The sequence below is a fragment of the Rhinoderma darwinii genome, chromosome 3, assembly GCF_050947455.1.
Source record: "Rhinoderma darwinii isolate aRhiDar2 chromosome 3, aRhiDar2.hap1, whole genome shotgun sequence".
NCBI lineage: Eukaryota > Metazoa > Chordata > Amphibia > Anura > Rhinodermatidae > Rhinoderma > Rhinoderma darwinii.
This window is the reverse complement of record NC_134689.1, coordinates 5,025,598-5,039,615: the sequence shown is the minus strand read 5'-3', so window position 1 is coordinate 5,039,615 and position 14,018 is coordinate 5,025,598. Positions and strand designations below refer to the sequence as shown.

Sequence of the window (14,018 nt, the reverse complement as noted above, 5' to 3'; positions counted from 1 at the left end):
TGGGCAACCAATCAGAATCTTTCTCTTATTTTTCCAATGCTGCAAAGCAAATGAAAGCTGCACTCTGATTGGTTGCTGTTCTCTGAGGCCCCTGATTTTAGGTCCATGTTGTTGATGTTACGGGTTCATTTGGGGACAATGAACTTGTTTTCTCATCATTTATTATTGTACATATAAAAACAATCTGTGTCATTTTATTGTTTAATATTACGTAATAATTACTGCTGGTATCTGAGCAACTCGAGAGAGTCAATATTATAAATGAATTATCCGTCATTAGGCAGCGGCCGGGTGACAGTAACGTGAACTGGAAGACTATAAAGAGCATTTCTACCTCAAATCCAAAAAAGACGCTTTTAAATATAAAATGGCCGCCATTACTGTTCCCACAGGGGTTGTCACTAAACTTTCCCTGAGCCCTGAATGGCACATTTAGCAGAAAGACTTAAAAATCTGCCATTTTTTGTGTGTTTTGGCTAGGTTCAATGCAGAGCAGCAGAACGGAAATACCGGAAGCGCCGATTCCGTTGCTCGAAGGACTCCCCCGGAGGTTGACGGAACCCATTGACTTTAAGGGGTTCTGTTGGATTTCTCTCAGGGTCTCCGTGGTTTTCCCGAAACATTTACCATTGGTTTATTACAGCCAGCGCCCGGCTGCTGTTGGTGAGGGCACAGCTCTTGTGCCTGTGCCACCTCTGCACCATACATTTACAGCTCTAACACCTTGGGGGTCCACAGGTGAACATACAGGATGATAAGGTGGTAGGATGCCACAGTTTCCTACTGGACGGACGAATATATTATCATTATTCTGTGTCTTTCCCTATTTCTATGCTCTGGCATTTTGTACATGTGGGGGATCTATGATTGTGTTCATCCTGGGCCTCCTGTTTCATGAACAGAATTCCAGAATAGCAGTAAAGACTGACACTATTGGGGGATTAGAAGCCGGGGACTGGATAGGCATATATTTTTTAGGTCAAATTCACAACTTGGGGGCAGATGCTGCTTACATGCCACAATTTTGGGATCATGGGTGAGGCGTTGTTATATCTCATTGAGTGCCCCCAGCAACCGGCTCTAATAAGATGTTCCCGAAGGACACAGACGGCGGCAGACAACCACACCCTGAGTCTTTCACATCTCTCAGGCCTCGAGCTTTGATTCCCTAAACAAACCGTCTCTCCAGGTGCGTTCAATTCATGTGGGATTGTCGTCCATCCTGTTACGGGTGAGGGAGTGTGTGGTGCCTGGCACTGCCATCTGCTTGTGATCAAGCAACGAAAAGGGATATGAACTAGGAACAGGGAGAGCAGAGCCGCACGCGGGTGACAAAACATGCTGTCCCCTCACTAACTGGTACAAGATGTTGCATCAATTCCAACATTTAAAGGGGAAGTCGGTGCCGGCTACATGCCAGTCGCATATTATCGCCGCGGTCCACCCTGTGCCAGATGGTGCCATGCGTTACCAGTTGCAATGGCGCTCTGCTTACTTACCTTAACCAATTGTAGTACCACTTTTGACCACTTTGCTTAAGGCAAAGATTTTCCCATAGATTCCAATGCAACAGCGCCCCTATTTGTAAGGTAAATTCCGAATCTAAGTTGGTACAGATCCTGGCGGCATCACGGGTACCAACACTGCAAATTATTAACTGGATACCTATATAAAATAATTGAATAATCTTAAACGTGTATTCCCAACTCAGACATTTATGGCATATCCTTCTGGTCATCGGTCCCCCAGAAGCGGAGCGCTCTGGTGTTGTCACCCACATCCTGCTGAGCCTGTTGCTAGGCAACGTGTTGAGCATTTTCAGCACTTCATAGCCAATAGCCATGAAAATATTCGTCGTTCATTAGGGATCTGGAGTTTCCCACCGAGGTCACTCTTCATCTTGAAAACTGGGGCCGAACCTGTAGACCGTGAACCCGTTCCAGGCCCTGAGAGGGCGTGGGTTACGATGGGAATTTTTATGGTCGGGTATATTTGCACATCATTATTTTTAACTTTTACTGAGACGTAATAAAATGTGTGAATGATTAAAGATTTTATGGGCCAAAATCAAAAAGAAATAATACTTTTTTTTACCCGATACGATGGTTTTTTTTAATTACTTTTTTATTTTTATTTTGGCCATTAAAATCTTTAATCATTCACATTAATTAACGATAAAAACCTTTTATTTTCTCAGACGATACTTAAAATATTTGACTTTCAACAACTTTTTAAACCTTCATAAAACCTGGAGTAACTTTCTAAATACTATTTTTTTGTTGTTTTTCTACTGATTTTGAGTTCTCTCTCCGTTCACCTCCAGAGCTGCTTTTACAATTCTGCCCGCTGCCGCACAGCTGAGCTCCCACATTGCACTGCATTATGGTAAAATACATTTTGAATGCAGCTTTGGATGTGAGTCAGCTTGCATTGAGACTGCACTCACCTGCAACTTTATATCCCACAGATTAGAATAGAATTTTCCTGCAGAGGTGCGACATGAATCTCCTGGGCTCTTATGTTTAATCTATAACAGGGCCCCCACTTACCATGTGCCATGTATAATACTGGAGTCTTTGTGCCCCCCTCATACATCAGGCCCTGGCTGCAACTGCTGCCCCTACACCTGCTATAGACATGTGGCTGCATGCCCGGACTACCGGTGCAGCTCTTGCAGAACTGGAAATAAATTAGTATAGGGTGCCACCTGCTGGACAGAATTTTAACTGCATTAGAACCTCAATTGTACTTTTGGTCAATGGGGGCAAATATATCCGAAGTGCTGTACACATCGCAAATGTAACAATATCATTGCCAGCCACAGTGCCTCCATAATAGTACCAAACATAGTACACTAAAACAGTGACAGTCACAGTGCCTCCATAACAGTACCAAACATAGTACACTAAAACAATGACAGCCACAGTGCCCCCAAAACGTTGTCAGTCACAATCACCCCATAAGAGTTAAATCCACAGAGACATCCTAGCTAAAATTTGGGCCTCCTAACCCCGCTATCCCAAAAGATTCTGAAACTTCAGATAATAGACCTAGCCTGGTCTATTATTGAACAGTGGTGCCCAGGATGGGTGCCCTTACCATGCCCCTTGGAGCCATGTCTTCGCCTGACTCTCTCATCTTTAGATATCAGCAATTTTGTAAAACTTCATGTCAATGATTAGAATCTGATCATGGAAGATAACATCTCTGATACATGTCTAGAATGGAGACAGAAGCCATCCTCTTCTAATGCTCATGACAGGGTCACTACGCCACCTACTGGTGAACAGGTAGTATTGCCTTAAAAAAGTTTAAAAATGAGATTTGCCGCATGCCTTGTAACATGCCGCCCTTAGTGCAGTCTCTTGTAATATTAGGAACCAGCACGGGATGAAGCGATAATTTAAGGGCCCATTCACACAAACCTGAATCTCATCCGTGTTCTGTGCATGGAAATCACAAACAGCACAAGGACCCATTGATTTCATTGGGGCGGTTCACACATGCCGGAGTTTTGTCATTGCATGTCCTATATTGGTGTGTTTTCACGCACCTACGCGCCCATTGAAGTTAATGGATGTGTGGATACCACGCGCTGCACACGGATGCACCTCCGTGTGCGGTGCGTCATTTGCGCATCAATTCCTTTGAAAAAAAAAAAGAAGTGCTTTGCAAGTGCGTGAAAAACACACGCCACTCGCAGAGCACAATGATGCATAACACAACACACACAGACCAGTTTTTTATGAGCGTAAATCTGTCACACTGGTGTGAACGCAGCCTAAGGCCCCATGTACACGACTGTGAAAACGCCCGTAATTACGGACCCATAGACTTCTATTGCTCATGGGTACCTTCCCGTTTGCATACGGGAAGGTGCCCGGGCCGTTGAAAAATATAGAACATGTCCTGTTTCAGGCTGGGGCTCTCGTAATTCCGGGACCGTTGCTAGGCAACATCAGGGGATTAAAATGTTTGAATAAAGAGAAGCAGAGAAAATGGCGTGTGAGCGATCATGTGACCCTTTTAAGGGGTTTGGACATGATTGTGACATTTCCAGCCCCCCTTTTTTTACGGGTCTGTAAATATGGGTTAAATACGTGTGACAAAGGACCCGTATTTGCAGGAGGGAGAAATTACGCTCGTGTGCCCCATGGCTTAGGGAGTAACAATCCGCCAACACCCTTTCTGAATATTATTTATGTAATTAACACCTGAACAATTCTACATTCTGGACCAAGTATAGTTACAGCCCAAAAGTGTCTCATTATCCTGTGCCCCAAGTGTCATTGTCCTGTACCCCAAGTGTCAGTGTATCATTATCCTGTACCCCAAGTGTCATTATCCTGTACCCCAAGTGTCATTGTCCTGTACCCCAAGTGTCAGTGTATCCTTATCCTGTACCCCAAGTGTCATTGTCCTGTACCCCAAGTGTCAGTGTATCATTATCCTCTACCCGAAGTGTCATTATCCTCTACCCCAAGTGTCAGTGTATCATTATCCCGTACCCCAACTGTCAGTGTCATTATCACGTACCCCAAGTGTCAGTGTCATTATCCCGTACCCAAAGTGTCATTATCCTCTACCCCAAGTGTCATTATCCTGTACCCCAAGTGTCATTGTCCTGTACCCCAAGTGTCAGCATGTCATTATCCTGTACCCCAAGTGTCATTATCCTGTACCCCAAGTGTCATTGTCCTGTACCCCAAGTGTCAGTGTATCCTTATCCTGTACCCCAAGTGTCATTGTCCTGTACCCCAAGTGTCAGTGTATCATTATCCTCTACCCGAAGTGTCATTATCCTCTACCCCAAGTGTCAGTGTATCATTATCCCGTACCCCAACTGTCAGTGTCATTATCACGTACCCCAAGTGTCAGTGTCATTATCCCGTACCCAAAGTGTCATTATCCTCTACCCCAAGTGTCATTATCCTGTACCCCAAGTGTCATTGTCCTGTACCCCAAGTGTCAGCATGTCATTATCCTGTACCCCAAGTGTCATTATCCTGTACCCCAAGTGTCATTGTCCTGTACCCCAAGTGTCAGTGTATCCTTATCCTGTACCCCAAGTGTCATTGTCCTGTACCCCAAGTGTCAATGTATCATTATCCTCTACCCGAAGTGTCATTATCCTCTACCCCAAGTGTCAGTGTATCATTATCCCGTACCCCAACTGTCAGTGTCATTATCACGTACCCCAAGTGTCAGTGTCATTATCCCGTACCCAAAGTGTCATTATCCTCTACCCCAAGTGTCATTATCCTGTACCCCAAGTGTCAGTGTCATTATCCTGTACCCCAAGTGTCATTATCCTCTATCCCAAATGACAGTCTCATTAACCTCAACCCCAAGTGTCAGTGTCATTATCCTGTCCCCCAAATGTCAGTGTTATTATCCTGCACCCCAAGTGTCAGTGTCATTATCCTGTACCCCAAGTGTCATTATCCTCTATCCCAAATGAGTCTCATTAACCTCTACCCCAAGTGTCAGTATCATTATCCTGTCCCCCAAATGTCAGTGTTATTATCCTGCACCCCAAGTGTCAGTGTCCTTATCCTGTACCCCAAGTGTCATTATCTTCTACCCCAAGTGTCAGTGTTATTATCCTGCACCCCAAGTGTCATTATCTTCTACCCCAAGTGTCAGTGTCATTATCCTGTACCCCAAGTGTCAGTGTTATTATCCTGTACCCCAAGTGTCATTATCTTCTACCCCAAGTGTCAGTGTCATTATCCTGTACCCCAAGTGTCACTGTTATTATCACGTACCCCAAGTGTCAGTGTCATTATCCCGTACCCAAAGTGTCAGTGTCATTATCCTGCACCCCAAGTGTCATTATCCTCTACCCCAAGTATCAGTGTCATTATCCCCTACCCAAAGTGTCAGTGTCATTATCCTGTACCCCAAGTGTCAGTGTCATTATCCTGCACCCCAAGTGTCATTATCCTCTATCCCAAGTGTCAGTGTCATTATCCTGTACCCCAAGTGTCAGTGTCATTTTCCTGTACCCCGAGTGTCAGTCTATCATTATCCTGTACCCCAAGAGTCAGTGTCATTATCCTGTCCCCCAAATGTCAGTGTAATTTTCCTGTACCCCAAGTGTCAGTATCATTATCCTGTACCCCGTGTCAGTCTATCATTATCCTGTACCCCAAGTGTCAGTGTCATTATCCTGTACCCCAAGTGTCAGTGTTATTATCCTGTACCCCGTGTCAGTGTATCATGTCCTGTACCCCAAGAGTGACCCAACCAAAGTCTCTTTTCACTGCTTACAAATGGGCCCCAGTTATCAAAACTGTCTTAGGCTGGGTTCACACGACCTATTTTCAGGCGTAAACGAGGCGTATTATGCCTCGTTTTACGTCTGAAAATAGGGCTACAATACGTCGGCAAACATCTGCCCATTCATTTGATTGGGTTTGGCGACGTACTGTGCAGACGACCTGTTATTTACGCGTCGTCGTTTGACAGCTGTCAAACGACGACACGTAAAAATACAGCCTCGTCAAAAGAAGTGCAGGACACCTCTTTGCAACGTAATTTAAGCCGTTCTTCATTGAACTCAATGAAGAGCAGCTCAAGATTTACGAGCGTCACAGACGCCTCGCATAATGCGAGGAGGAGCTTTTACGTCTGAAACGAGGCAGCCGTTTTCTCTTGAAAACAGTCTGTCTTTTCACACGTAAATGCCTGCTATCGTGTGCACATACCCTTAGGCCTTATTTACGCGAGTGTGTTAAACGCCCGCGGACCTTTGTAATTTAATGTGGCTGTTGTTTCAACGGATCGTGTGAAGGGTCCGTGAGAAAATAAGACATGTCCTATCTATTCACGCTTCACGCATCTCTCTATAGTATCTATGGGGGATGAGTGACATCGCGTCCCGCAGCGCAGAGCACGGATGCACCTCGGACGTGAAAAACTGCAGTTTTTCACGTCCGAGATGCGCAACGCTCATATGAATTCAGCCTAAGGGTGAGTTTACACGGGTTGGATATGCTGCGGTGAAGTCTGCAGCGTACCCAACCAAATAGATTTGTTTTTTCCTGGCACTTGCTGCGAATACGCAGCATAATCGCTGCAAATTCCCGCAACAATTGGCATTTGTTGCGGAATTTAACTCCCTCTTAAAACTCAACGGGGAAACTCTGCAACAAGATCCGAACGGCCTGTAGCCTAGTAGTGTTCAATAGTATCTGCATCCTAAGGACGCAGATACTATTGAATGTGGCATCGCTATTGCTGTAGCAGCTATTAGCGGCGCCACCGGGCATGGGGGAGCCCTGTAGCCGCTGCCATGGCTGCTACAGCGGTAGTTACGCCACTGCCCATAAAACGCCAGTGTGAAACAAGTATTACCTATCTATTTTATCTATGCAAAATTCCCAGCCACTGTGTCCCTACAACGGTGGCAGGGGTAGTGGATTTATAATAGTGCCATATGGCGTATATAATATTACCAGTCACAGTGGCACTAATATTCATACATATTACAAGCCACAGCTCCCACATAATATTAGTCACATCTCCTCCTCCTCGCTGGTGTCACTGTCCCCTGTGCTAGAAGGAGGAGGATAGCCACCTGGCAAGTTTTTAGAAGAGCTTTGATGCAGACGAGATGGCAGCTCCATGCGGGCAGAGTCAGGACAATTTTCCAGGTGAGCAGCTAATATATTCACAGCAGAGTCGTAGCTTGGCTTTTTCTTACCTGGGGCTAAGGTTCAGTTTTCTGCCCTAACCCTGTATTTAAATACCCTGACCAAGGCAAAGTGGCTAGTTGGCACTCCTCTTGGCACACAGCACCCGGGACACATGCCCCAGTACCCCCTCCCGCCCAGCTACCTTCCTGGTTCACATAATGCTATATTCAGTCTTATGTAAGTCATTTTTTTCTTGCAAACTGTCTTACAAAATGTTTCGTTCCCTATGCTTACCTATGAAACACCGACTGTCTCCAAGTTGCTACCCTTGAAACACGTCTTGACTCCAAGTGTCTTGGAAGAAGTAGTACGCAATATTTACACTGCCGAAGAATAGATGTTGCAATATTATAGTAGAAGGCAATTGTTCAGCCATAGCAGGATGTCTGTAATTACATAAAAGAAACCTGTAAGGGCCCATAAGGAATATATAGTGCTAAATTAACAGTGCCATACTGTTCCCACATAATAACTCCATACAGAAAGCATATAACAGTACTGTCTACATAATAGTGCCATACAGAAAGCATATAACAGTACTGTCTACATAATAGTGCCATACAGAAAGCATATAACAGTACTGTCTACATAATAGTGCCATACAGAAAGCATATAACAGTACTGTCTACATAATAGTGCCATACAGAAAACATATAACAGTACTGTCTACATAATAGTGCCATACAGAAAGCACATAACAGTACTGTCTACATAATAGTGCCATACAGAAAGCATATAACAGTACTGTCTACATAATAGTGTCATACAGAAAGCATATAACAGTACTGTCTACATAATAGTGCCATACAGAAAACATATAACAGTACTGTCTACATAATAGTGCCATACAGAAAGCATATAACAGTACTGTCTACATAATAGCGCCATACAGAAAGCACATAACAGTACTGTCTACATAATAGTGCCATACAGAAAGCATATAACCGTACTGTCTACATAATAGTGCCATACAAAAAGCATATAACAGTACTGTCTACATAATAGTGCCATACAGAAAGCATATAACAGTACTGTCTACATAATAGTGCCATACAGAAAGCATATAACAGTACTGTCTACATAATAGTGCCATACAGAAAGCATATAACAATACTGTCTACATAATAGTGCCATACAGAAAGCATATAACAGTACTGTCTACATAATAGCGCCATACAGAAAGCATATAACAGTACTGTCCACATAATAGTGCCATACAGAAAGCATATAACAGTACTGTCTACATAATAGTGCCATACAGAAAGCATATAACAGTACTGTCTACATAATAGCGCCATACAGAAAGCATATAACAGTACTGTCTACATAATAGTGCCATACAGAAAGCATATAACAATACTGTCTACATAATAGTGCCATACAGAAAGCATATAACAGTACTGTCTACATAATAGTGCCATACAGAAAGCATATAACAGTACTGTCTATATAATAGTGCCATACAGAAAGCATATAACAGTACTGTCTATATAATAGTGTCATACAGAAAGCATATAACAGTACTGTCTATATAATAGTGCCATACAGAATGCATATAACAGTACTGTCTACATAATAGTGCCATACAGAATGCATATAACAGTACTGTCTACATAATAATGCCATACAGAAAGCACATAACAGTACTGTCTATATAATAGTGCCATACAGAAAGCATATAACAGTACTGTCTACTTATTAGTGGCATACAGAAAGCATATAACAGTACTGTCTACATAATAGTGCCATACAGAAAGCATATAACAGTACTGTCTACATAATAGTGCCATACAGAAAGCATATAACAGTACTGTCTACATAATAATGCCATACAGAAAGCACATAACAGTACTGTCTATATAATAGTGCCATACAGAAAGCATATAACAGTACTGTCTATATAATAGTGTCATACAGAAAGCATATAACAGTACTGTCTATATAATAGTGCCATACAGAAAGCATATAACAATACTGTCTACATAATAGCGCCATACAGAAAGCATATAACAGTACTGTCTACATAATAGTGCCCTACAGAAAGCATATAACAGTACTGTCTACATAATAGTGCCCTACAGAAAGCATATAACAGTACTGTCTACATAATAGTGCCATACAGAAAGCATATAACGGTACTGTCTACATAATAGCGCCATACAGAAAGCATATAACAGTACTGTCTACATAATAGTGCCATACAGAAAGCATATAACAGTACTGTCTACATAATAGTGTCATACAGAAAGCATATAACAGTACTGTCTGCATAATAGTGCCCTACAGAAAGCATATAACAGTACTGTCTACATAATAGTGCCCTACAGAAAGCATATAACAGTACTGTCTACATAATAGTGCCATACAGAAAGCATATAACAGTACTGTCTACATAATAGTGTCATACAGAAAGCATATAACAGTACTGTCTACATAATAGCGCCATACAGAAAGCATATAACAGTACTGTCTACATAATAGTGCCATACAGAAAGCATATAACAGTACTGTCTACATAATAGTGCCATACAGAAAGCATATAACAGTACTGTCTACATAATAGCGCCATACAGAAAGCATATAACAGTACTGTCTACATAATAGTGCCATACAGAGAAAGCATATAACAGTACTGTCTACATAATAGTGTCATACAGAAAGCACATAACAGTACTGTCTATATAATAGTGCCATACAGAAAGCATATAACAGTACTGTCTACATAATAGCGCCATACAGAAAGCATATAACAGTACTGTCTGCATAATAGCGCCATACAGAGAAAGCATATAACAGTACTGTCTACATAATAATGCCATACAGAAAGCACATAACAGTACTGTCTATATAATAGTGCCATACAGAAAGCATATAACAGTACTGTCTATATAATATCTCCATACAGAAAGCATATAACAGTACTGTCTATATAATAGTGCCATACAGAATGCATATAACAGTACTGTCTACATAATAGTGCCATACAGAAAGCATATAACAGTACTGTCTATATAATAGTGCCATACAGAAAGCATATAACAGTACTGTCTATATAATAGTGTCATACAGAAAGCATATAACAGTACTGTCTATATAATAGTGTCATACAGAAAGCATATAACAGTACTGTCTACATAATAGCTCCATACAGAAAGCATATAACAGTACTGTCTATATAATAGTGCCATACAGAAAGCATATAACAATACTGTCTACATAATAGCGCCATACAGAAAGCATATAACAGTACTGTCTACATAATAGTGCCCTACAGAAAGCATATAACAGTACTGTCTACATAATAGTGCCCTACAGAAAGCATATAACAGTACTGTCTACATAATAGTGCCATACAGAAAGCATATAACAGTACTGTCTACATAATAGCGCCATACAGAAAGCATATAACAGTACTGTCTACATAATAGTGCCATACAGAAAGCATATAACAGTACTGTCTACATAATAGCGCCATACAGAAAGCATATAACAGTACTGTCTACATAATAGTGCCATACAGAAAGCATATAACAGTACTGTCTACATAATAGTGCCATACAGAAAGCATATAACAGTACTGTCTACATAATAGCGCCATACAGAAAGCATATAACAGTACTGTCTACATAATAGTGCCATACAGAGAAAGCATATAACAGTACTGTCTACATAATAGTGTCATACAGAAAGCATATAACAGTACTGTCTACATAATAGCGCCATACAGAAAGCATATAACAGTACTGTCTACATAATAGTGTCATACAGAAAGCATATAACAGTACTGTCTACATAATAGTGCCATACAGAAAGCATATAACAGTACTGTCTACATAATAGTGCCATACAGAAAGCATATAACAGTACTGTCTACATAATAGCGCCATACAGAAAGCATATAACAGTACTGTCTACATAGTAGCGCCATACAGAAAGCATATAACAGTACTGTCTACATAATAGTGTCATACAGAAAGCATATAACAGTACTGTCTATATAATATCTCCATACAGAAAGCATATAACAGTACTGTCTACATAATAGTGCCATACAGAAAGTATATAACAGTACTGTCTACATAATAGTGCCATACAGAAAGCATATAGCAGTACTGTCTATATAATAGTGCCATACAGAAAGTATATAACAGTACTGTCTATATAATAGTGCCATACAGAATGCATATAACAGTACTGTCTACATAATAGTGCCATACAGAAAGCATATAACAGTACTGTCTACATAATAGTGCCCTACAGAAAGTATATAACAGTACTGTCTACATAATAGTGCCCTACAGAAAGTATATAACAGTACTGTCTACATAATATCTCCATACAGAAAGCATATAACAGTACTGTCTACATAATATCTCCATACAGAAAGCATATAACAGTACTGTCTACATAATAGTGCCATACAGAAAGCATATAACAGTACTGTCTACATAATAGTGCCATACAGAAAGCATATAACAGTACTGTCTACATAATAGTGCCATACAGAAAGCATATAACAGTACTGTCTACATAATAGCGCCATACAGAAAGCATATAACAATACTGTCTACATAATAGTGCCATACAGAAAGCATATAACAGTACTGTCTACATAATAGTGCCATACAGAAAGCATATAACAGTACTGTCTACATAATAGTGTCATACAGAAAGCATACTGCTCTGTGGCTTGAATTGCAAGTGGTTTGTATATTAAGTGGAGTTCCAAAAACCGGATTGATTTACTGTGTTGTGTGACACAAAGTGGGGGGCCATTGTATGTGATATATGTATTGATTGCTTGCTTGCTACAAAGTTTGCAAAAGTGACATAATTTGTAACCTTTTTTTTCCTTTGCAGTTTCCTGAGTAGCTGAGTAAGGGGGAGGGCTTAGCTGCTACCAGGTGGTATAAATCAGGCCTCACTACTCTGTAGAGCCTGCTCTGTGGCTTGAATTGCAAGTGGTTTGTATATTAAGTGGAGTTGCAAAAACCGGATTGATTTACTGTGTTGTGTGACACAAAGTGGGGGGCCATTGTATGTGATATATGTATTGATTGCTTGCTTGCTACAAAGTTTGCAAAAGTGACATAATTTGTAACCTTTTTTTTCCTTTGCAGTTTCCTGAGTAGCTGAGTAAGGGGGAGGGCTTAGCTGCTACCAGGTGGTATAAATCAGGCCTCACTACTCTGTAGAGCCTGCTCTGTGGCTTGAATTGCAAGTGGTTTGTATATTAAGTGGAGTTGCAAAAACCGGATTGATTTACTGTGTTGTGTGACACAAAGTGGGGGGCCATTGTATGTGATATATGTATTGATTGCTTGCTTGCTACAAAGTTTGCAAAAGTGACATAATTTGTAACCTTTTTTTTCCTTTGCAGTTTCCTGAGTAGCTGAGTAAGGGGGAGGGCTTAGCTGCTACCAGGTGGTATAAATCAGGCCTCACTACTCTGTAGAGCCTGCTCTGTGGCTTGAATTGCAAGTGGTTTGTATATTAAGTGGAGTTCCAAAAACCGGATTGATTTACTGTGTTGTGTGACACAAAGTGGGGGGCCATTGTATGTGATATATGTATTGATTGCTTGCTTGCTACAAAGTTTGCAAAAGTGACATAATTTGTAACCTTTTTTTTCCTTTGCAGTTTCCTGAGTAGCTGAGTAAGGGGGAGGGCTTAGCTGCTACCAGGTGGTATAAATCAGGCCTCACTACTCTGTAGAGCCTGCTCTGTGGCTTGAATTGCAAGTGGTTTGTATATTAAGTGGAGTTGCAAAAACCGGATTGATTTACTGTGTTGTGTGACACAAAGTGGGGGGCCATTGTATGTGATATATGTATTGATTGCTTGCTTGCTACAAAGTTTGCAAAAGTGACATAATTTGTAACCTTTTTTTTCCTTTGCAGTTTCCTGAGTAGCTGAGTAAGGGGGAGGGCTTAGCTGCTACCAGGTGGTATAAATCAGGCCTCACTACTCTGTAGAGCCTGCTCTGTGGCTTGAATTGCAAGTGGTTTGTATATTAAGTGGAGTTCCAAAAACCGGATTGATTTACTGTGTTGTGTGACACAAAGTGGGGGGCCATTGTATGTGATATATGTATTGATTGCTTGCTTGCTACAAAGTTTGCAAAAGTGACATAATTTGTAACCTTTTTTTTCCTTTGCAGTTTCCTGAGTAGCTGAGTAAGGGGGAGGGCTTAGCTGCTACCAGGTGGTATAAATCAGGCCTCACTACTCTGTAGAGCCTGCTCTGTGGCTTGAATTGCAAGTGGTTTGTATATTAAGTGGAGTTCCAAAAACCGGATTGATTTACTGTGTTGTGTGA

At 41.4% G+C, this 14,018-nt stretch overlaps 1 protein-coding gene across 1 annotated transcript in view; it reads right to left on the bottom strand.

Moving 5' to 3' along the window:
- Window positions 1–2,616, bottom strand: part of SLC6A12 (solute carrier family 6 member 12) — a 39,752-nt gene extending 37,136 nt beyond the window's left edge. The window contains exon 1 of the mRNA XM_075855724.1: window positions 2,550–2,616. The gene's annotated coding sequence lies outside the window, so the exon portion shown is untranslated. The remainder of the gene's footprint in view (window positions 1–2,549) is intronic.
- Between the last annotated feature and the right edge of the window lie 11,402 nt (window positions 2,617–14,018).